The sequence below is a fragment of the Haliotis rubra genome, unplaced genomic scaffold (assembly GCF_003918875.1).
Source record: "Haliotis rubra isolate DU_JTF1 unplaced genomic scaffold, ASM391887v1 Scf42, whole genome shotgun sequence".
In the NCBI taxonomy this organism is placed as follows: domain Eukaryota; kingdom Metazoa; phylum Mollusca; class Gastropoda; order Lepetellida; family Haliotidae; genus Haliotis; species Haliotis rubra.
Window position 1 is genome coordinate 2,801,791 of NW_025767102.1, and position 26,792 is coordinate 2,828,582.

At 38.9% G+C, this 26,792-nt stretch overlaps 1 long non-coding RNA gene across 1 annotated transcript; it reads right to left on the bottom strand.

Annotated features, from left to right (window-relative positions):
- Positions 1 to 3,865: 3,865 nt before the first annotated feature.
- On the bottom strand, positions 3,866 to 24,092 carry LOC124288573. Its single transcript, XR_006901475.1, has 3 exons — positions 24,081 to 24,092; positions 19,215 to 19,218; positions 3,866 to 3,937 (listed from the first exon to the last, which is right to left on the bottom strand). It is a non-coding gene; the product is annotated as an uncharacterized LOC124288573 (long non-coding RNA).
- Between the last annotated feature and the right edge of the window lie 2,700 nt (positions 24,093 to 26,792).

Below are 26,792 nucleotides of genomic sequence, written 5' to 3' on the forward strand. Positions count from 1 at the left end.
GCCATACAAAAACGTATTATGTAAACTGAATGATATGAACATGCCACAAAAATCTGAATACACCCAGAAAAACGATTAAGTAATGTAAGGTTTGGGGAGAAAAAGATGGAAATTAGACTTTTCTCACTCCTTCGCCTAGAGCCGTTATATCAATCCAGTAAACTCGTCTCAGTGTTTTCATAATCACCAGTCATTTGCCAGTACAGGGTTCTCGATCGTAATGAACCGGTTTCAATAATTCTCTGTGTAATCTAAAAGTATTTTATTTGAATAGACTTTTGTATACAGGTAATTAAATCTTGTGAACCTATGTGTGCAAAAACAACCCCCTTAATGGAATATAGAAACAACAAGTGAACAACAGGTGTGGTCGTAAATCCAATACCGGCAAAAGTACACCAATGTCACAGAAACTTTGGCATACTATTGAAACAACCTTTGGTGTACAACCAAGTATGCTCTTTCTGTGAGCATTTCCAAAGGCGTCACATAACCCTTGCTCTAAATAAGACATCTTTAAATGCAGACGGAAGTTAACTCAGATGTATACATCCTTGCAATCATCTAAATCCCATTAAATTTGAATGTAAGGACCACAGGCCATATCTTTAGCTCAAATTTATCAACGTTGTTTAATCAGTCTCATTATTCTTTTACCACATGTTCCACACGTAAACCCGCCGTGATGTTGCTGGAATATTGCTAAAAGCGGCGTAAAACCAAACTCAGTCAGTCAGTCCACACGTAAACAAATGACAGGCCCGCACATGTGCTTCTGACGGATGCCACCGATGGGCCAGGATATTCAGTTGCGTCGACATTCTTTGACACGCGGATATATGTCGAGGTTGTCTAGACGGTGGCAGAAAACTTAACTTATTAGTGAAATGTATAAATCCCCTGACAAGTCTGGCTGTTGGTGGGTCATCCATTACCACGTTCATCTCTCGACGTTTCCATCATGTAAACAACTAGTTTTCTCTCAACATACAATACCTGTATATACTAAACGTCAAGACCAGAGAATAAAAGTCTGGATTATCAATCGAAACAGATTCCATTGAGCATAAAAGGAACACAGCGGTGAAAAGTATATTAATGGATCTCGGAAAACCTGTCACTTCGCGAAAATGATAAACATGTCCTATACTACCAGAAACACTCGCAACTCACAGAATTTGTGTTCACCCGCACAGCAGTATGTGGCTGCTGCCTGTCTTAAGTGGGTCATTAGTGCGCATGTGCACTCACTTGTGTGTTCTTAAACACTAATGCTGCTGTTATACGTCCTGTATTTGGTTTCCCTTGTAAAGCACAATTCACAATGCCTCGCCAGACATGTGTCAATAGTTTCTCCATAAATGATTAAAAATAAATAAATAATTGTCCCAATGACATCAGGCGAAATGAATCAGTTGCATCAAATGAGCGAATCGTTTACTTTGAAGGTCGTATTTCTAAACAATTCTACCTTGTGGTTTTACACTGCGCGACCTTTCCAACTATGTTGAGAGATATATTATTTACGTGTTTCATACAGATACCAGAAGATACTAATAGCGAGGTTTGCTAAATACAAATGTACACAATTGCGAATAGGTAACAATTACACAGCTGTTCTGGAAGTTTTAATTTCCGTTAAGTACCCTTACTGACAGAAAGTATTCACAACGGTAGCGCCATACATCTGCCTGTCTGAGACTTCCTTTCGCTAAAATGAAATAATTATTACGTAAATCCAATTATCCTCTGTACAACATGTGTACACGTTTCCCATGATGCACCAACTACTTTTGAAATGGCGGTGAAAGTCTGATGAATAACGCAACCAGTTATGTTATGTGTTTGGTCTTTGTACTATATCTCATACACAATGTATACGTACTTGTTCATACAATGGCTTCAACTGTTAGTGCCCTCTAATAATCTGGAAAAAATGTTTCCATTAAATGTGCGTGTAACGTTTTCGTACATCGCATTTATGTGTATGCACTGTGGCTGCACCTAAAAGTGAAATGACTATCAAAACTGACATAAAACCCTTTTTCACTTCCTTTAGCAAGATTGACAAGGTTAGGTTTCAACAAGTAAACACATAGAAGTGAACTGACTTCATTGTTCTCACAGGGGTGTCACATCCTGAAACGTCATCCACATGTCTATCATCAAACCGTTTGAAAGTTTTACTGATACCTTGAATGTTGTACACAAATTTGCAACGAGTTGCACCACCCTCTTCAAGATTGAAGAAAGAGCATTCTCGATTGTACCTGAACAGTTATGATATCTTGACACCGAGGGTTGATGAATATTGGAAATCCATTCTTTATTGCATGAAAGGTCATAGGCCCATATACAAAAGAGATACATAATAACAATGGCACATATAATCAACTCCTAACCGACCAATTCTTTTCTCAACAAAAATGCATTGTAAATGAATAAGGCTACTTTGTGTTGTTTTGAAGGTTCTTTCAATGAAAGTAAGGGGGACAAAAATTTAACAATAATGTGAAATAAAGGCAATTGTGGAAGATAGTTATTTCTTAGATTTTCATATACAGGACAAATAAGCATAAAATGGAATTAATTTTCAATAATGTTACAAAATGGGCATAACTTTGGGGTGTTTTCCAAAGAAAATATCTTCCACGGTTAACTACTAAATCATTAAGGCCTAACCTAAAACATAAAAAAGGATTGCGAACATTTCTGTAGCGTACGTTAGCTAAATGAATAGTTGAATGCCATTCCTGCTTAAACATATCAATAGGCCGCATACGACACTGCCTAATAAACATATTTACATTGCCAACTGTCTGTTATTACCAAATAAAACCCAAACCTTATCTAAATAGTAAGGTGCGAATGTGTGATGTCCAAGATGTGCAAGCATATATATTGAAGGCTTTTTAGGTAAACGATGTTCAGGCATATTAATTATTTTACACCAATATTTTAAACAACGACAGTAAGATGATATATACAATGGAAATCTCCCACATTCACCATATGACCCATAATGATTCATATAGCGGTTTATTTGCTTGGTGTGTGACAAGGTGGTGGCCAGAAATAATTAATTCAAGTCAGACGAAATCAAAATATACTAAACAGGAGAGGCCGAGTGAGTACATTTTGTTTCATCCCTTTAAGAGATAATGGCGAATAAGTGCACCAGTGTGTTACGCATAGTTACGTAGTTCAATTTATGTTTTAGATCACTTCGCCGCTGGTCCTTGCGGTTCATTCCCATTATTACTACTCCCAGTTTGACTACCCGTCCAATACACAACCTGTTCCAGTCGAGTGGTTTTAAATTACTAGTTCTCTCCCCTCCATTAGGTAGACTGTTCCACCAACACTTATAGTTATAGCTGTACTAGGTTCATAAATATTTATTCAGCTAATTACATAGGTCATTGTTGTGGAAGAGTTCAAGTGTACACATATACTGACTTACACAATATACGATATACACTACATAGTAAGTGAATTAAGAAGTTATTGTGCTGTATAATATTTTGAACTATGAGGAGCATAAGCAACACGGACTTTGTAAACACTGTCATGGGTCCGCCGTTGACAATGAAACTCTGGTACTATAATATGGCTTAAACATATCTTTATTCCGTCAAAGCAGAAGCCTGGATAGGCGAACAAGCCTAGAGGCTTATATAAACGCCGATCCAGTACATTTAACATCGTATCCTTGAATATAAAAATACACAGTTGTTCTTAAATGTTGATAGTTCCGACATGTAAAAATGTAGTGAATAACGTTTTAATGGCCTGTAAAAATGACTGAGAATATCTTTGCGTTCTACAGTTAATAGTTTGAATGGAAGTTGAATTGAATGGATTATGTCCAATTTTCAAAACAAACAACCTGTATATATAAGTTTACAAAGTCTTAATCCGAGTAGAGGAGTTATCTCTATGAATGTTCACAAGATCCCCGATTCACTTGGCTTCTAATCATCATATGTAGGCCCTGGGAGTCTCCCTTATAGGTTTATTTCAAAGAGTAGACAAACTGGGAGTAATCAGCTATACAGGTACAGTACGTTATCAAGTGTAGGGGTGCTCCAGTATATGTTCATGAGTAGAGTAGTCATACTGGGAGTTGTCATAATGGGAAGCACTTCCTCCTACAGAAGACTCTTGGCTGTGCATGGCATCTTCACCTGCCACAAAACTTGAAGCCGCAATCAATATCTGCTGGTGGATTTGACATGCAGCAATTACTGCCGTTGGTATTTTTTGTAAAAATGAAGAAGGAGCAGATGTGCGTGGACCGGACAAAACCTTGAGCAGACTTTGTATGTCAGTTGGCCAACAGTGGAAAGGGAGACTCATTTGTGTCGCAGCTTCAACTAGTCTACAGGGTTTGGTTTGGTTGGTTTGTTGTTTAACGTCGCACTCAGCACTATTGTTGTATATGGCGGCGGTGTGTAATAATCGAGTCTGGACCAGGTAATCCAGTGATCAAAAGCTTAAGGGAGTGAGTGAGTATGGTTTTACGCCGCTTTTTAGCAATATTCCAGCAGTATCACGGCGGGGGACACCAGAAATGGGCTTCACACATTGTACCCATGTAGGGAATCGAACCCGGATCTTCGGCGTGACGAGATCAAGATCATGAGCATCGATCTGAGTAATTAGGAAACGATGACATGTTTAAACTAAGTCAGCAAGCCTGACCACCCGATCCCGTTAGTTGCTTCTTGGGGCGGTGGGGTAGCCTAGTGGTTAAAGCGTTGGCTCGTCACGCCGAAGACCCGGGTTCGATTCCCCACATGGGCACAATGTGTTAAGCCCATTTCTGGTGTTCCCCGCCGTGATATTGCTGGAATATTGCTAAAAGCGGCGTAAAACTAAACTCAGTCAGTCAGTCAGTAGTTGCTTCTTAATTGGGATATTATGACATAAATGGTCTTGCCAGGCCACCCCATCCCGTCAATCGCCCTGTACGACAAGCATGGGTTTAAATCTTTGAAGGGCATTTAGAAGTGGAACGCATAAGAAAAACAAGATTTATGGATGTCAACTTCTTTATTGTGAATAACACGACGTTTCGGAGTGTATGCTTACTCCTTCATCAGTTAAGCAACGGTTTGTTGAAGGCAAAAGCTATTACATTGCATTATTAAGAGATAACCCCGGCCCGATCTTTAATGCTACGAGCGATTGTGATAACTTATCTGTTTCCTCCATTTTTAGCAGTTATACATAATTAAATATTCAAATATTATTTTCAGTTTTCAAACTACTTTAAAGCATCAATGATACACCACGATACTATGTTAAGTATGTGTACATTATCAGAAGTCTTTATGTTAATCATTGTATTTCTGTGATGTTGGACCTAGTTGCTCATTTCTGCTGCTTTGCCTTGATGATGTATATCGAGAATAACGGCATTGGCCATCTGAATGGCCGGACACATTAACTGTCATTAGCTTGCAGTATGAATTTAGAATTCGTCACTTTTATTCTGTTTGTGACAAAAGTACAAATTTAGATTCCCCTTAGATACTATAAGTTATAAAAACATAGCCTTATACAGTTCACCACACTCCTTTAGTCATCATATGGGAAAATATGGGATTAGATTCTTTGACCCTGTAGGAGTAACCGTCACAGTCGTTGTGAAAGACACGTGAGCATTCATGTATCTTATACAGGCCCTAAATTTGTTGTTTGTCTCCTATTAAAAGAACCTAAAGCTGACCAAATAACTGTTTCATTTCTATTTTTATTAATAAATGACTGTACTTAGAGTATTTCTTGATACATTCTATCAAGTGTATCACCGTATCGTATGACTGAACGTCTAAGAGATAATTAATCTACCTACATTGGAGACTCTTTGACTCCTCAGCACCACATTAGGTACAGTTATTTCGGAACATGATCAGTTGCTTCAGGATAATCACGGTTTACCACAAGGTCATCTCGAATGTCAAATCCCAGACAGTACACGCTGTATTGAATGGGAGTTGAAGTTACATGTATAAATGTCTCATGTACAAGACGTTTAGACGTACTTCTACTAGCTTCCGCTCGTAATAGCACCTTAGTGCTATCTTGGTAGGATACTAGCATAACTTATGAGGAGTTGAGCAGGAGAGGCAATTGTTTTCGTGAATGCCTGGTAACACCACTGTTTGGTTCTGATTCGTGCAGACATGCTCATGATATAGCCGGAATCGAATCTGCTGTGATTTCTTGTAAATATGGAAATGTCATATTTATTAGAACATGTCCCCAGCATTCGGTCCGTATGAGGGGTGGGGGTTTGTAGCGTAGTGGTTAAAGCGTTCACCTGTTACGCCGAAGGCCCTGGGTTTGATTCCCCACAACGGAACTATGTGTAAAGCAGATTTCAGGTGTCCCCCTGATATTGCTAGACTATTGATGAAAGCGGCATAAAACACAATTCACTCACTCGTCAGGCTACTGAATTGAATCGATTGGTCAGGCTTGGTCACCGTGCCTCGACCTTAAAATAGCAATCAATAGCTTATCTTTCTCACATTCGAAACTATGATTCATGATACGGTTGGAATTGATTGGACTGTATCTTGAACAAACAAAAATCATATCCCCCAATTGCCATACACTTCAAAACAGGAAGTGTCAGTGTTGGCTTACTGCTGCAGCCTAATGTCATGTCTGCTGCCTGTACTAACATTGCCTATGGGACAGATACGTGGGGTACGTGGGATACGCCTAGGGGAGTATAACTAATTGAAATATAGGATTGTTGGCGAATATCTTACTACACTAACGATAACGTCATATTCAAGATTCAGGGCAATCACAGCAGTTCATATTCCCTCTTTATCAAACTTGTCATTGGTGCTGTCCACAAATGATGAATCAGATGCTCAAATGTCTATGATTAGAACATTTCTAAGGAGGTGTTACATATACCAGAGAGTCATGACTTCACTATCAGTGTCGCATACGCCAGGATAGATGCGCTTTAAGTGCACTCTTTGGAAGTGACTTATAGTTGCAATACTTATTTTTCACAGCTATGTTTCCCTATACACCCAACGGAATTTGTTTCTGACACTAGTTAAGACTGCCGATTATTTTGCACTGATGTTCTATATATACACGTTATTGTGTATTTGCAAGATTATTGCACTTATAAAGCGACATGCTCTGTATAGCAGCAGTACATTAGTGTAACACTATTTCTGCTAATTGCAAGTGGCAGCAAAGGATGCGCTCATAAAATGCCAATTTTATGTTGGCCTATCGTGATGACCCTATCACTGTAGGGTTGAGTGATCTCCAATGTTTTTTAAAAGTCCAGACTCACTCACCAGACTCTTCACTCTGGCTGTACAGAGTGCTCTAATAGGCCTCTAATTATAATATAGGCCAATCATTTGTTAAACTGAAAAATCGAACATATGGTACAAGCCAAATTATGGAACTGCATCGAACACATTCTGATGACGTTCGTCTCGCATTTGAAAACATCCATTGTACTATAAAATTATTTTGGAAAAAATGGAGACGATTCCGAAAAAAAACATATATATCACTTGGTTTCTTTGTTGCTTGAAGTAGCCACCATAAGCGAAAAGACTCTACATGAACGCTTGCTGGCGGGCTATATAATGTATATAAAATATGAATATATACGGAATATGTTTGCACATGAATTCCGATTCCTATATTTACCGAGGATACAAGAATTGGTCCTAATAGAATTGCTGACTCTTTGACGTTCTAATATCTTTTATTTACGTAAATTGTAATATTGTTTTTAATAAGAATACATAAATAGAACAGAAAACGTAGTTTCAACATCATTTGTTTCATGTAAAGCTCACTGCAAGGTACATCAAAGATAAATAAGTAGGTTTATTTCAGCGTCAAAGTATCCATCAACCTGACTTGACGTCAATACAATGTGGATTTATTCCTACTTAATAGACGGTGGCTATTATCTGTGAACATTAGTAGTATTATTGAAAGACATCTGTTTCACATACATGATGACATTAGGTAAATCAGCCATCAGATGAATAACTATAATTATTACCCATACGGGATACACAGGTGATTATTTTTGTAATAATCGCACATGTGCTTTTCAGTGATTCTCAACGTTGATTTGTCAGCTGAGCAGAGAAGAACTATGATTGGTTGACGGAACTACTTTTCATGATGAAAGTTCACTGACAACTTTAACCGTTTCATTGATAATTAGAACGTGCTGTACTCACACATTCCGAGATTAAAAAAAGAAAACATAAAGGTTAAAGAATATGAATACTCCTTTTATTAGACATTATTATTTTGCAATAAAATTACGTTATAAATAGTAGTCTTTTTAAAATAACCTTAAAAAACAACAACAATCGTTTGCATTGTTTGTAAACAAACAATTACATGGCAGCCATTAGGCTAACCCCGTTTATGGCCCGAAAACGTCTCATCCAGACCCTCTCAGACAATGGTGTACCAGTACATCAAATCATGCAAATTTCCGGACACAAAAATGTTCAATCAATAAACAGTTACTCTTATATTAATGAGAAACAACATCAGTCCATCAATAAATTGTTGTCAAACCCTTGTAACTCCACCACTCTGCCCTCTCTTCCTCAGCCTCAGGCTTCCACCATGACGTCACAGTATTTGTCGCATGACGTAATTCTTCATTCTGTACATACACTATTCTCAGGTCCAATTTATGGTACTGTATTCCACTTCAACATCTCCGAATGACTCCTCTGTCAGTCGACCATCTGCTCCAAAGAGAGGTATTCTTCCCATTCACTCGGATTCCGACTATAGTTATCCTTCTTGGAACTGCTGTACTCTACTGGGACCAATGACGTGACTGAAACACGCCTTCCACAGAACAAAATGTTGTTTAATCTTCAAACTTGTTGAGTTTCTTGACAGAAAACTTTTTCTAGTTGTATACTTAAAATGGTAATAAATGGAAACTTGATCTCGTCACTATATTTAGCTGGAATAATGCCGATGTTAAGTAAAGCCCAACTCAACTCAGCACACAACTCGTGGGATGGTTGCCTTTTAGATTTCCAAACTTTTAACGGTCGACTTTCCCCAAAATTGACAAGTTTTTGACAAAGTTTCCACACTACACTGTCACCCGTCACTAGACACACGTCAGTCGTGAATGAACGATGTTCCGTCGCACTGACTTGATCAAATAACGGTTTAGCTGTTATTAAGTTCAATGATATATTTAAAAGATCATTTTTATCATATTAACAAATGTTAATTAAGTATTCCAGACAAAATATTTTTGTTGTATTTCAAAGCGATTTTACTAGGTACTATCTTCCATAGCATAGTTATGTTATTACCGCTGGAGAAGTTAGGTTTAATACGCGCATGAATATGAATCAGCTGTTTGAGGTCACAAGTCCTGTCTCCGGGTGGTTTTTATTTCGTGGTTCTTTTTAAATTACATGATGGGTAATAAATAGAATAAGCAAAACTCCGTACCAGTATTTACGGGAAATATGCCCTCGTTAAAATAATGTTCAGTGCCTCGTTAAAATAATGTGAACATTATTTCAACTCGGGCATATTTCCCGTAATCACTCGTACCCCGTTGGTTATTCTCTAAAAATGATATGGTTATTATATATTTTATTCTTGACACATAATATGTATCTACTGCTTTGATTCACGCATGTAAATGCCATGGGGACCCAGGGATAGAATGTGATCACAGCACCCCATTTCTGATCGTAAGAGGCGACCGAATCTGGCACCCGTGAACATTACATAACAATTACTGTCCGTATATACTCATGGAAAAGATTAAGGGAACGCATGAAAGTACAAGTGTTTCTTTATTCTTTTCCAGGTTCCTTCACAAGGTATGTATTGCACTGCGGGTGAAATTCTGGAAAAAAATAAAGGAACACGTGTACTTTCATGTGTTCCCTTATTCGTTTCTATGGATATATTTTAAAGGTTTTGAGTCACTTAAAGATGATATATACACATTACAAACCTATTCCTATGCTATAAATTTGGAGTTACAGGTGCGCCTCTCCGGTTTGTAGATTTGCAGACAGAGCTACAGATTTGTCGGTTAGCAATGAGCCAATCACTACTGAGGCTCAATATAAAACGTCAAGTGGGAATAATAAGTCTTCAGTCAGAAGAGAGAGATTTCATCTGCTGTGACTGACAAACTATCTGTGAAACCTATATGAATGGACTACTGAAAATCAGTGCCGACACAACACGTACGCAAAATTGGTGAGCATTTTTGCCTTTCCGATATCGCCCGTCGTTACTCACAGCAAATTATTTTTTTCATGAAGAAGCAATTTAAAAAATCCTGGTATATTTCCTTCATTTGCTGTGACCCGTGGCTACAACGATCCCCCAGGACATTTCAAACGGGAATGATGCCACTAATAAGATTTCTGGCACAATCATGGTTCATTCTCTTCAGAATAACTAATAATTCTATTTTAATGAGACTACTTTTGTTGAGAAACTACTTCTTTTTTTCTGTTTTCTCTCAAACGTAGGTAATTTGTTCAACGCGTGATGATCCTGAAACTCAGATCATGGGCATTCACTGGATGTATACTTTCTCTCGATGTGGCAGTTGTTCTGATGATAAAATGGAAAATGTCCTGACGCTTCTGCGGGAGATGAATTTTTCACCAGATTTTAATTCCCCTGGGACGGATGATGTGTTTGACCCATAGTACTGTGATAATATCACAGTCCATTTCATCTGACCTAGTCTGTTCGGTGTCATAGTCATAGTTTTGAAAACTTAAAGTTTTATAAAAAATTCATTTATGTTTTCTAAGATTCTAAGATACTCCGCCCCTTGGAAACACATGTGAGCATATTCAGTCTGGGATCCGTTTGGGAAGATCAGAATTTTGTAACAGTCCCTTGACAGAAAAGATATCATCTTTCTGAGTATGGCTGGTAACTATGTCTCTGGTGTATTGGTCGTGTCGCTAAGTTGGATTTACATTTTAATAGAGGGTGAAAGATAAACTTTACCCATAAAATTGTTCATTAAAAAGAACGATTTCACTGCATTCAAACTTTCTTCTCCTGAAGCAAGAAAATGTTATGTGGCAGCAAATGACTTAAATGCAGTACATGGGTCATCGAGTACTTTGGAGTTATCTGCCTTGGTGCAAAAACAAATATGGCTGTCTTGAGCTTTCCGAAAGTTTCAAGATGGGACAGGTTCTGGAAGGTTTGCCGAGCCTATACACGAGTGACATGATGGTGATTCGTTCTTTTTATGCTAGGAATTGTATCCCATCTTCTTGCAAGTACTAATTGGATGCCCTCAATGTATCTGAAAATATTGTGAATAGATTTAGATTTTCCACTAATACTTCTCTGAAAATGATTATTTCGGGATATCCTCGAGGTATTCGACCTTTTATTTGAAATGATACAGGGCGCCTTGTAGATATATCGAAAACTTATGACGTCAACGCCAGAGAATGATCAGCTTCTAATTTTCTCCGAACCATCTGATGGTGTCTTTTTGCCTTGTTGGCAAATCTGTTTAGAATGACAAGGCCATATTACAGGATATCTATGCCGTTTTGAGTTCTATTTTCGAATCATACCGGGGTTCATTCTCTTCCCACAGAGGTTTCTCCTGTCATATCTTGCTACGTAACCTCTGTTCTAATACGGCCCTTTCATGGTGTGAGCGTTCAAGACTCGTGATTGGAGGCAATCAGATTTAGTTGTGCAATCAGCGACGTTGTTTCAAAAGTGATCATTCGCAAGGCCTCGGTAATTTCCGTTTGCTTCGAGAAAACTAAACCTCTTCCCCTGCGCGATGCGCAAACGTTTCTTCTAGACAGAACTCAGTCATGTTATGGCGGATCAGTGGCGTCTCCATCGCCCTCGTTGACAACGGACAAGCTAGCCATTAAACGTCTTGTGTGTAATATCAACACAAGTCCCCGGCAGATGGGGGATATTTGTGGCCCCACATTTGCTTGTATTAGTCAAGTTGAATCTAAGTCGATGTAACACGTGTTCTGATTGGATAGAAAGAAGGGAGAGAATTCCTGTTGCGATCTTTTACCGCTAGGGGATTTTACGAGAACCGGGAAATATGGCCGTATTAGAACAGAGGTTCGTAGGAAGATATGACAAGTAACCTCTGTGGGAAGAAAATGACCGGGGTTTTGTGTGTTTGATTTCTTTTTCATTGTTAGTGAGAACATGATACTGTTTCTACAGTAAATTAGGGAACATCATTCAATCCAACAAATTAAGTATGTAATCAAAGAATCATGTGTCCGCCTACCTGCTGGGAAAGATTGGCACATATATGACCATTGACAAGAATGGCTAGGACCTATGACTTGGGTGATTGTTTGTCATCATACCCCGGCTTTAGAGGGTCCGGTTGCCAGGACCTGTGACGTGGATGATTGGCTGTCATCATACCCAGGGTTTAGAGGGTCGGGTGGTCAGGATCTGTGACTTGAATGATTGGCTGTCATCATACCCGGGTTTTAGAGGGTCGGGTGGTCAGGGCCTGTGACTTGGGTGATTAGCTGTCATCATACCCGGGCTTCAGAGGATCGGGTGGTCAGGGTCTGTGACGTGGATGATTGGCTGTCATCATACCCGGGTTTTAGAGGATCGGGTGGTCAGGGTCTGTGACGTGGATGATTGGCTGTCATCATACCCGGGTTTTAGAGGGTCGGGTGGTCAGGGTCTGTGACTTGGGTGATTAGCTGTCATCATACCCGGGCTTCAGAGGATCGGGTGGTCAGGGTCTGTGACGTGGATGATTGGCTGTCATCATACCCGGGTTTTAGAGGATCGGGTGGTCAGGGTCTGTGACGTGGATGATTGGCTGTCATCATACCCGGGTTTTAGAGGGTCGGGTGGTCAGGGTCTGTGACCTGGATGGTTGCCTGTCATCATACCCGGGTTTTAGAGGGTCGGGTGATTAGGACCTGTGACCTGGATGATTGGATGTCGGATCACGTTGTGATGAATCGTTGCTAACAACACCTACTTACCAATTCATTCCGTCTGAAGAAAACGAAATCATCATGTAGAATATTTGTAGAATTTTAATGTAAGTCTGTATATTGTGATAAATAGACGGTGTCATGCATTCCAACTAAAGTATCATTTTGGTTCTATTTGATAAGGGGTTACAAGAATGGCAAGAGAACATGGTATCGAGCTCTCTGTCTGATGCACTATTAGCAATGCCCAGAGACCTTCGATGCAGTGTTCAACAAAAACATATATATTCATGGCGTACATCTGCGGGAAAATAATTGATTCGGACTTGCTAATTTCCTTCTCTGTACAGTTTGAATTTCAACGACTATGTTGTTTTTTTCTACGACAACGGAATAACTTAATAAAAATTTCACACCACATGCAGTGGTGGCGCTGTGTTCACACTTAATCGCTTTTGAGGTTATTGGGTATTGGACGAAGGTGGAACCAGATACTTCAGCAATGAACAACACGTCATGGAACCATGTTCCTTCTTGCGAGAACAGTTTAACAGTATTTCGATTGCATCACAGCGTGAATGGTGCGTGACGTGTACTGGTAGGGTGGTGACAGATTAAGAATTGCAATTGAGATATGACATTTTGGTGTGATTTTTAAACATAAAAATATACAACAAAAGTAAATTAGAGAGAGTTGTCATAGATATGCGGTTAACGTAGGCATTGATAGAAGCAGTAGTGATATATGGTTCCTGAACCCAAACTATAGATATTACATAGAACAACATTTAAAGAACGCGTGTGGAGCCAGTAAGACGAAGGAGAATACGGAGAATGAGTGGTTAGTTGCAGATCGGAAGTCGCTACACAGGCTGACAACCGCAAGGCATGTAAAACCTAATTGTTTATGCGATAGACGTATACATGATCTATTACGTTCAAAGACGATCACTTTGGCGATAGACTGGGGAGTGATTTGGGTCTACGTGGGTGGTGGTGTCTGAGAATACGGATTGTGATGTAAGCCAAGGCTCAAAACAACCTGGAGTAATCTCAAACTACGAGTTATTTCTGCCAAGGTCCAAGTCACTCTATAGTAATTTCATCCCGGGTCCAAGTCGCTCGATAATAATTTCAGTGAAGCCCATGTCACTCGGAAGTAAGTTCAACTAAGTCCGATGTCGCTCTATTATAATTTCCCCATGTCACTGTATAGTGATTTCCGTCAAGGTCCAAGTTGGAGTTGGGCCTCATCCATTTGTTAAACATTTGCTCAAGCAAATGTGAGCAAATCTGACCTATGTCTTTCTGAAGTGGATGGGTAGGATGGTCGGATATTTTTTATATGAGAGACTGTTTCCATTATTTACAATATTTCCACTATCATAATTTTGTACGTCACCTACATCATATGTATTTCTTTAAAATAATGATGATGCAACGTGTTAAACAACGTGTACTTATCCTTCCCCACTGGTGGTTTGTTTGTTTGTTTGTTTAATTTTGCACTCAGCAATATTCAAGCTATATGGCGGTGGTCTGTAAATAATCGACGCTTGACAGTATAGTGATTGTCGATGCTATAATACAGTCAAGTGAGCAAGCCTCACCACCCGATCCCATTAATTGTCTCTTACGATAATCTTGGGTTGGTGATGCTATGTTACAGTCAAGTCAGCGAGCCTCACCACCCGATCCCGTTAGTTGTCTCTTACGATAACCTTGGGTTGGTGATGCTATGTTACAGTCAAGTAAGCGAGCCCCACCACCCGATCCCGTTAGTTGCCTCTTACGATAACCTTGGGTTGGTGATGCTATGTTACAGTCAAGTCAGCGAGCCTCACCACCCGATCCCGTTAGTTGTCTCTTACGATAACCTTGGGTTGGTGATGCTATGTTACAGTCAAGTCAGCGAGCCTCACCACCCGATCCCGTTAGTTGCCTCTTACGATAACCTTGGGTTGGTGAAGACCAATTTTAACCCGGATCTTTACGGGTTCGCATCGGTGGTGGCCGACACAACAAAGGCAAATCATATGTTGACATGTACAAACGGGAATATAGTCTGAAAGCTTTATTCGGCCTTCATTATCGAACCATTATCAAACAACATTTGGGTAAAACAGTCATATAACGTAAAAAATTCTTTGTAGGAAGGCTATGTCCGATTGTACATCAAACGCTCTGAAGTGAAGACATCAATGGCTGGAGGGCTCCAGGACATTAGGGGACAATGGACGACTGGAGATCATCGTTCTCATCATAAAGTGTGTGTCACACTTTGAATCTGAAGGCATTGATCTATATGTGAAACAAATGAGGCAGCATCGCTGGCCTCATGTATTTCCTGTTCAGGTGGAAAGGAATTGTCTATTTGACCATTATTGAATGATTGGACGGTCGTGTTAGTCGATAATCGATAACGTAAACAAGGTCCGGCATATCGTGTAACATCTGTAAACAAGGTATCCGTATTTCTGATACTGTTGGAAATACAACGTGTTTCACAATTTAACCAAACTGACCTTTATAGAACTTGCTACTAACCAACACATGTGAACAAGATCAACAATCAGGAAATACCAGACAGAACTAATGCCATGTCAGCCAAATGTGTCACCATGTAACTCCTGTGACAAGGTTTTGGTGATTTTACCTGATGATTATCTGTCTGCGTATTGAATTATTTGGTTCTATACCTGACACTTTGTTAACAAACCAGGGAATAACATCCCTAAAACCACTGGCAGAGGTCTTAATGCCAAAACACACAAATCTAAATATGAGGCTTGTTGAAGAGTTCAGAAGTTGTTTTGGATAAACAGAGTTCCCTCCCTTAGTCGCACCATAAACCTGCGTTCCAAACGCAGATACATATATGTCATAATTGAGTTATTACCATACCCATGCTTCAGGGTTTTCACAAAGTGGTATCCATAAGGATTATGGTTGACATGCATGACATGCATAAGGCTGTGATGGTTTAGGTCGTCATGACATTCATAGGGCCTACAGTTTGGAATGGCATGACATGCTTATAGTCTGGGTCGGCATGACATGCTTAAGGTTTATAGATTTGATCGGTTGGACACGCTTAAGGTTTGTGTTTTTTGTTGACATGACATGTATTAGGCTTATAGTTTCGGTCATCATGACATGCAGAAGGCTTATAGTTTGGGTCGGCATGACATGCATAAGGCTTTATAGTTTGGGTCGGCATGACATGCATAAAGAATTATAGTTTCGATCGTCATGACATTCATAAGGCTTATAGTTTGGGTCGACATGACATGCATAGGGCTTATAGTTTGGTTCGTCATGACATGCATAAGGCTTATAGTTTTGGGTCGGCATGACATTCATAAGGCCTATAGTTTGGTCGACGCATGACATGCATAGGGCTTATAGTTTGGGTCGGCATGACATGCATAAAGCTTATAGCATTATAGTTTGGGACGTCATGACATGCATAAAGCTTATAGTGTGGTCGGCATGACATGCATAAGAATTATAGTTTGGGACAGCATGACATGTATAAGGCTTATAGTTTGGGTCGTCATGACATGCATATATCGGCAGGCTTATAGTTTGGGTCGTCATGACCTGCATAAAAAGCTTATAGTGTGGGTCGGCATGACATGCATAAGGCTTATAGATTGGGTCGTCATGACATGCATAAGGCTTATAGTTTGGGGCATCGGCATGACATGCATAAGGCTTATAGTTTGGGTCGTCATGACATGCATAAGGCTTATAGTTTGGGACGGCATGACATGCTTATAGTTTGGGGCTTATAGTGTGGGGTCGCATCATGACATGTGGGTCATCAGGCTTATAGTTTGGGACGGCATGACATGCATAAAGCTTATAGTTTGGGACGGCATGACATGCATAAGAATTATAGTTTGGGTCGGCATGACATGCATAAGAATTATAGTTTGGGACGGCATGACATGCATAAAGCTTATAGTTTGGGTTAGAATGGCTATGGTCTATGGTAACGCTCGACACGACAAATTGCACAGACAATAATGTTTTGCTTTTTGTGCACAGTTCCCAATCTTGCATAAAATCTGTATGAATAATTAGTTTAATTATTTAGTTAAATCTTAACACACCAGAACAGATTTTAGGTGAACAAGCCATGTCGGGTATGATTTCAAGAGAATGATGTTTGCTCATCACAATCGTTATCACCTTCCTCATCAGCTAAATATTGCAGTAATGCAGTGTGAAAAGAAACAAGACACCCATTAGTGAACATAAACCCTATGAAACTGCAAAACACAAGATTTTAAAAGATCAACTGTACGTTTACGTGCCTACACGCTTCAAAAACAGTCAATGATCAAATCGATCAACCGAAAGGAAAGCGTGCAACCTGAGAGAAATCGCTAGCGAGGGAGATTGGTTTGTTAATTTTAATAAATATTCAATTTCCTTAAGGTTACCTAAAACAAAAAAGGAAGGGGGAAGTACGTCATCGTAGCTCACCTGCATTTATAACCATTTATAAATTACCACTTTGTTAATGAGGTGTCAAATATCTATAAGTGGCCGTTTAGAAGTTCAAGTATGAAGGAAAAGACTGGCTTGATTCATATATTTCAGATTTCTCATCATTCTATTTGACGTATTCGCCACATATTTCCGTATCCTTGTCAAGTTTAAAAGTTGGGTTTTTTGTGCTGAAACTTAAAAAAAAGAGAAAGGAATTGAAAATTCATGACACAGCTCTGTCTTGAATGACGAGATTGTTGAAGTCATATGAAATGAGGTAAAATATGAAATAATATTGCATTTATTAAACGACGTGTGGGTGAGGCAGCTAGTTGTGGTCAGGTTTGGATTTCATAGTTCAATCCCACTCAGATACCATGCAGCAGTTTAACACTGACATCTAAACCCTAGGACACCTTCGGTCGAGCGCTGGTCGTCCTGAGGGTAATAACATGAACATCTTTAAATATTTTCTCGGCCGCGGATATTTTAGAGAATGTTTGAGCTGCGTTATTAATTCTCCAACGATGCGGCTTTGTAAACCCTGAGCAGAAATACGAAAAGACAGCATTCTCTCGTGACAAATATGCTTTCAACATGGCTTGTGACTGATGCCATGATGGCAAGATGTAATGGCGACTGCATGGGGAGGAAATGGATGCAAGGCGATATCTGCGGTATCATCCTGGATGGATCTGTGTTGGGTGCCAGTTCTCTGTACAGCTGTCTCAGCTGAAAGTTGGAACCTGCTTCCAATTCTCAGATGTAACCTGTCAGTTGTCCGTCTTGTGAGGTCTGATCACTCTTAAGTGCCGCATACGACAATCAAACGTTCAGACGAAAATTGTCAGCAGATGACTTTGAAGGCATGACCAACCATCGTTACACTCAAGCCACATATCGGAGACGTCTGATCGCATTGGTCCCCCTGCAGCCTTAGCATGGCTGTTTAAACAACTAGTTGGACAGCGGCATTGAGCTTTATGACAAAACACATGCAGTGTCCCTATTACCGCAGTGGGACATAGACATGTGTCATATCTATATGGCAGATAACAGTCATATACAATCCATTTGCTGCAAAATCTTTGATGAAATATATGATAAATAGGCTAAACGGGCATTGCAGTAACTCATTTGTCCATAACTTGTCACGATCAGTTCAGTGGGAGAGAGAGAGAGAGAGAGAGAGAGAGAGAGAGAGAGAGAGAGAAATCAATTAGCTATGCTTTTAAGCAAGGCGCTAGTAAGGTGGCGCCCTCTTGTATGAACCTCTCATCCACCCAGAACACCAAGAGTTAACCAGGAACTCAGAGTTCAGATTTATGTGTTCACTTTGTTCTCTTAGCCAATTCACGAAATGTCATGGTTAAGAAATGTTGCAGCTGCCACTTACACGATTTAAAAACGACTCCGCAAAAGCTTTGCCTTTACTAAAGAGACACCTGAATTGTGTTAAATTGAGTGATGAAGCGACGGGGTCACTTCTGATGAAATTGTTGCTGCAGCAAGATTTGACTCGTGCCCCAATACTGTCCAGATGCACGATACATATAATTCATGAGAAATGTGATCAAATGCTTATTCGGGAATAACTGTGAAAATGAATGACTTGGGTTTAAAACCATTCTGACCTTGAAATATAATCGGGGTGAACCTGGATACTAAACCACGATCATAGGTTTAACAGGTTGCCCAAGGTACTCAACTCTGAACTTGCAGCGCCTTTGAGGGCAGGACACCCAAAACTGTATGCGCCACTGTGTCCGTTAACCATTGTCCGTCGTCCACCCTTCATCCGACAGTCCACTATCAACTTATATCCTTAGATGAATCCCATTGATGATTCCTGTTTAGAAGTGGTACCCAGCAATCATAGTATCATTAAATGCGTAAAGGTATTCAATGCCACTGTACATACATCTCTGTAGAGCCTGATCATAAAGCTGCAATACAAACACCGAAGGTCAGCTCCTATTCCGGGTATAGGAAGTTACCATCAACCCCAGCTCCGCACCAAATATCACCGGTTTGAAATTACCTGTGGTCACTTAAGTCATCGTTTTGACAAAAGCAGCACTAAATATTGAAAAACATTGTCAGTTATAATGACTTAGTGACTTAACAAAACAAACCTGTCGTCAATAGCCGCATGGCATTCTTCATCTGCCTGACAGAACAATGCAACTTGATCACAGAGTCAAATTGGAGCTTCGCAAATATCCACTTCCCGATAATACCGAGCAACCAAATATCAATTATGACATTTCTGTTTGCATCTTGTTTCTCATGATCAAAATGTCCATTATCTTGCAAAACGGATTCCACTGGTTGCAAAAAGTGAGAAGGTCATGGAAACTATATGATATGATCACTGAAAAACAGTGATGACGCCAAGCGGCACCTGTCACTCAACCATTTTTATGACTTACTGACTTAACAATAGAAACCTGTCGTCAATATCCAGAAGGAATTCTACATCTGCCTGACAGAACAATGTCCGACTGCAACTTGATACACAGGGTCAAACTTAAGCTTCACAATATTTGGTATCCACTTCCCGCTAATATCGAGCAGCCAAATATTAATTATGACATTTTCTGTTTGCAAATTGTTTCTCATGATCAAAATGTGCAACGCATATTACCTGTAACACATACACGGGAAATATTGCATAATTATATATCAATGCGGAATAGTTGGTAATGTATATACATTTAGGTGCATACATGTACGAGCGTGTTTCAGATAACAGATTACCCGGAAGAAGAAACTATAAATTGATTTTGTTCCTCAAACAAACACGCCTCTTTCATAATTAACTCAGAATAGCGTCATTACACATTTCATCAAAAAGGTTTAATCATTTCTGACAATCTTATTTTACACAGACAGTACAGTGGTAGTATTCAATTATTATTGAAGTATTCAATTCAAAACGTCAGTGAATAATCAGTGTCGATTATCTTGCGAAACGGAAGAGTGAGAAGGTCATGGGAACTATATGATTGGATCACTGAAAAACAGTGATGACGCCAAGCGGCACCTGTCACTCAACCATTTTATGCAATGTAAGTTTATTGTTAGGTGTTCGCATCCAGCAATGCAGCTGTCATGTGATGGCGTCGTATGGTCGTGTCTACACCAGACAATCCGGTGATCAGTATCATATTCAGTGATTCACGCGTTTGTGGCGACACATCGTCAACCAAGTCACCAAACATGATCCATGATCCATGAATGGAAGAGCGGTGAGTGGGAGGTAATGAAAACGCTCTGCAGCGTGGGACAGCATCCATTATCATGTTGACAAACAAACTGTTCCGTAAGTTATTAATGATTAATTATAGTTCCTGAGGATTTCCGGACAAATGACAATATACTTCAATTCATTTCTAATCATTTAAATATGCATGTGATGGAGACATACCACCAGGCAACAAATTGAATGATATCATGAGCTACATATCACGCAATTCAACTAGGAATGCCTGACTAATCGCGATCCATTAGGTTGCAAGGTCCCCCAGCCAGATGTCGTTGAGTACCATTAATTCTACTTCCCGTAGTCCCAGCACAATCTCTGGTACCAGACAGAGACTTGCTACTGCAGTAGACTGTGTGTGTCAGATAAACTTCCAAAATTGATCGCCTTTCTCTACTGGTAGTCTGGTCATGGTTGACATAGAAACAGATGCCTGAACATCGACAAACAAATTTGTTTCCTCAGAGATTTCCGCGCGAAACACATAACAGATCATACAGCAACAGGTTTGTGACGGATTGCTAAGAAACCAGTAGGTATAAACAAATTTAACGTCTTTTTGTCTGGTTTGGGCGTAAATGAACACATCAACACATGATCTTTGTTCAGTGACTTACCTTCTCCTAATGAGATTAAAACAAAAGAACTATTGTTCTGGTCTCACAGGGATGAGTGGTATTATGGCTTGACGTGGCCTTTTGGCAATATTCCAAAAACACCTAGACTTCAATAATTCAACTTTCCAACTGAACGCGTGTCATGTATGATTGTTTGCGGAGCGGATGGACCTAGTCAGGGAACTTCCACCTTTGCTATATGTTCAGGAATAACAGCAGTGCCACTCAATTATTATGGGTTTTTCTTAAAAACCTAAAGACAAATTTACTCATTTAACATTCCTTAGTTGAGTTCAACATGTATTAATTGGATTTACGAACGAGATCGACAAAATACGCTTCTTTACACTAAACGATTACGAAATAGCAATTAGGTTTCGTCAGGCGCAGAAATGTGTCTCAAATTCGATTTTGTCATAATTATGTTATTCTCTTTTTTTGTGATGTCAAACGTCTTCATGTCTGTTTCTTATGTTCTGTCGACAAAACAGCTGCCTCAAACAATTGGTTTTGACAAGCTACCATAAACGAGACAGTGTTAAGGATGTCAACAGACAACTCTTAAATGATGATGGTAGGAACAGTTTTACATTGTTTAACATACTTTGCTGTATGGACACTCTTTCTCCAGCCCAGTACCTGTGTTAGTGGATTTCTACAAGTAGTAAGCGTCCGCCTTGCATCACGTCAGGCTTTCCTGATACATCATTTCCTCACACCTTGATATAACTGGAATAATTCCCTGTGCTACGTGAAACAGCATTAACTGTATTACTTGTGTTTTGGGTTGCATTTACAGTACAACCAGAAATTATTGAGAATTTAAGATTGTAATTGTTTTTCACTCATTACTCACGTATTAAATGTGAATATTAGCAGAACATAACTCCAGATTCAAAGACAGGTGAACAGTCAGTATTTTGTCAAGTCACCATGGGCAGCAATGCAGGCTTCAATGCGGCGGGTATACTACCGATCAAAGAAGTTAGAAAATCGTGGTCCATGCTGTCCCAATATCGGACTACCTCTTCTTTCATTTCAGCAATATTTGTCAGATTTTTCTTATTGACACTTTCCTTCATAAGTCCCCAAACATTTTCTTTTGGATTTATGTCAGGGCTATAGCTTGGCCAATCTAATAATGTCATATTTTGGGTCCGAAACCAGGCCTGCGAATGCTTTGAACGATGTTTTGGATCGTTGTCCTGCTGGGAAATCCAAGATTTCCATAGAACACGTGAGCAGATGGAAGTAAATGTCCATCGAGAATATCTGTGTACCGCTCACTGTTCATACTCCCTTCAAATACACAGAGGGGCGTTGCCCCTAACACAGATATGCCAACCAACACGCTAAATTTCGGACTGTACTTTGGGCGCTGATACAAAGGTTTTTCAGTTTGTTACCTCCAGAATTTCACTGTAGTAGGAAACAGCCACACAGAACTTTCATCTGAGAAAATCACATTTGTCCAAGTTAAACTTTCTATGCTGTAAGCACCAGTTCAACCTTCGCTCCTTTTGTTTAGGTTTCATGATCGGTGATGGAATTCCTCGACTTTTCTGCCAACCCATTGCATGCAGCTCAGTTCTAATTGTCTCCTTACAGACAGCCACAGTTCCTCTATCAATCATATCAAGCCTTAAGTTTTCTAAACTCCTTCGTTTGTTTTTAGAAACAAGAATACCAAGCCACTTCCTGTCACCGACAGCCGACACCGACAGTCACTGGTGCTCAGTGCCATATCCATTTGCAATATTTTTCAAAACACGATAAACAGTGGACAAAGGGATGCCTGTTCTACTTGAAATCACTTTAGCTGATCTGATGCCCTTGTTATAATACCTTAAAATCAACTTCCTCTTCTCTAAATCATCCATACTGAGGATCACTGAAAATGTCGTCTGCCAGCAAATAAACAAAGGGGAATAACTCTTCACAAACTAATGAAAAAGGATTAACGGAGTTGTCTCTCTTGAATGAAACCAAGCACTTGATAGCTTGTCAAGGTTGTTTATACTAGAAATCCAATTAAACATATTCCTAAAATTCTCAATAATTTCTGGTCATACTATATGTGATAAGAAACATAATGTATTTTTGTTTCAATTTTATAATAATATAATGTATCATTACTAGCTGTGTATGCATATGTGTGTGTGTATGTGTCTGCCTTTGTGTGACTGTCTGTGTCTATGTGCGTGAGTGTGTGCGTGCGTGTGTAAGGACGTCTCGTGTCGTTTGCTTCACAATAACATTTTCAGTTGTGTGTCACATAATCATCCACAAAGGACAAGTATATCCAAATGTCGTGACATTTAGGTGCACATAAATATGATACATGCACAACATTAAGGAGATTACAATGTTTAAAAAACAGGAACAGAGACCTGTAGCTCATTTAATGATCATATTAATTAAGAAAAGAAAGGCCACATGGTGGAGAGCAAGGAAAAGCAGAAGAAACAACTGTCTTCACTACAAAAAAAAGAACATTCTCGAGGAATTTTCAGCACATGTCTAACTGCTGAGGTAAGTGGCCAGTATTGCTCGTTTATTCAAACTACTACGGCAATACCTGCAGCTAAAACAAATGAGCTCAATGGTGTAAGATGTTTTAAATGTAAGAAATACAACGTATATACACAACATTTCAGTTATTCTTCATAATTTTATATTTTACGTCACATTTCAAAACAATTGCAACCAGTCATTGTTTTAATATTTTCAGATGAAAGACAAGTTTTATTATTGACAATTTAGTGATTGTTTCTGTGACATTATACCTGGAAATATCTTTAAAAGAAGTTTCAGCTTCAATGCACCTGCACTTCCAGAAGGCATGTAGAACACGCAATAACACTAGAAACACTATGATACGTCAAAGATTGTAGAGATTCTGGCTTACAGTACCCATAAACATGTACTTAATACATTTCTACACGTATTTAATGCATATTAAATGTATTAATTATATATGAAGAAATGCCTGTTTGCTTTTTGTTTGGTTTGTTGTTTAACAATCTGAATGTGTGCCACATATCTAAAAACCTCCGTAGCTAGCATAATGCCACTAAAGTTTATTTTTATAGTTTCAGAGAAGTAATAGATTATAAAGGAAAGGATAACGAGACGGATGATATTCAACACTCGACGAAATACTGCGTTTTATCTTTCGCCAGGTGACCTAGAAACCAGCAGAAATAAGACAACTTGAAATGCATTTTATCAAATATATATAGTTTACATCCGCGTGTGCATTTCACCCAATGAAATCATCAAAGAGAAAAACAGCCTCTATAAAGCATTAGTTTAGTAGGATTTGTATTTATGATACAGCCAAATAGAAACATTAAACTAATCAGTCTCTCTTTCAAAGTACTCAACATGCAGCATAATGTCTATTGATTGTCAAATTTCATTGCAACTTTCATCAAACAGCTGAGAAGGCTTCTTTCGAACTCAACAAAGGGTTTCTCATTGAACAAAGACGATCTTATATGATACAGAAGTATGTGGAAATGAGTTTTAAATGATACAGTGACGAGAAGTGTGAAGTAGAAGTAAGAAACATGAAGTGATGATGACGACAAACAAACCTGGCGTAAATCTCATGATTATATATTTTACATTTACTTTACATTTTGCATACATTTTCTAAAATTTCAGGTGCTTGAAAACCATCTTATCAGTAACTGAATTATTAGCTGTTGATCAGTTGACCTTCAAACAGATTTCCACGATTGATTTAACAACATTGACTAGAGAAAATCCAAATAGAGTTTCAAATATGGACCAGGTGTTCTTGGTGTCTATTTGACTTTGAAAGTAATTTCGTAAACCAATACTCATGCTTTCAATCACAGATTGCTATTATATATCGTACCTTTGCTAGCCGCGTCATTCAACTCACTCGCTCATTCCTTCATTAAATGAACTGCAACAGATTATATAGCATTCCGTTCGCAAACCTAGAACTAATTTTGTGGTTGTGTCAATAAAGCTAAACAATCAGCTCACGCCAACTACAGATCTACTGTTTCCTTAAGAAAGAGTGGATCGGACTCTGTTGCACTGAACAATGCTAACAATGTTAACATATTGTGTGCTTACGACTAGACGAATAAAAGCAACTGAAACCATTTTTATTATCAAAAACATCTCTTTACTTATCCGTTAATATAAGTCCATAAGGCGTTCTATTGCGTATGTTTGCAAAAACAAATGATAGAGAATGTCTCAAATGTCCAATTCAAAAGCTTTTTATGTCTATAATTCTTATAGTTTCGCTGGTTCTCCAGAGCGTGCGTGAAGACGTTAAAAAAGGTTCAACATCCATGACACGTTTCACAAACAGAAACAGAAAAAGCTATATAAGAAATAAAGTTTACTATTTTCTCCGACCATATGTTTTAACAAAAAATAATTAAAGGGATAATTTGATTATGAATATCTTTATTTCGACTACGGACACAGGCTTAAATATATTGAATATTTTCAGTAAGGAGTATTTCTGACATGATTTATTATTACAAAGCTGGATATTTTATACACAATTTTCTCATCCTAATACGCTCGTTTCAGACAGAAATAGAAGCGACAATCATAAGACATTTATGTTGTAGCAGATTAAACAATGGATGCTGCGGGTGTTTTTTAGAAATTGCAGTTTATTGACGTCTTCTACAACGTCTCTCGTGTGTCTGTCAAATACGCTTCTTGTCTACACTTACTAGTTCATTATATTTCTCAATTTGACTAACATGTAATGGGCCATGACATTTCCAGTGGCCCACGTTCAAAATGACCACGATTCGTGACGCCAATATCTGGTGTCACCCCTGGTAATAATGGGGGCATAAAACCATGCTAGCTTGCACATGTCTGTGGCCTTAGACACAGGGACACTGTATGAGTATTTATACACCATGTCAGACAGGGGTTTTCGGCAAACCCGTTACAATTGCTGCCGTGTATTTTCTGCAAACATAACTACATTGATAGTAGTGAAGGTAGTGATATCATGCATTCATCAAATGTGATGAGTGATGTTTGGAAAGCAAGAAAATCCTTTTCATAATAATAAGATTCTATTGACCGATTCCGACAGGAGTATGTGTTGATGACCCACTGTCAATTAGAGATGATTCAATATTTTAATATGCAAAAACTAGCACTGAAATGGATTAACAATTTCGGAACACTGGAAGAAGAGAGAAACGGACAAACGGCTAACATTAACATAAAGTCCTTATTTATGGAGAGTTAATGTAAGGCAAATATCTGAGGGAAAAGTCATTACGACTACGAAAAAGTATTTCACTCGTGGCTGTATGTAATTATTAAAAATCACGTTTGTGACAAAACATCATTGAAATTAATCTGCCACTATCATTTATC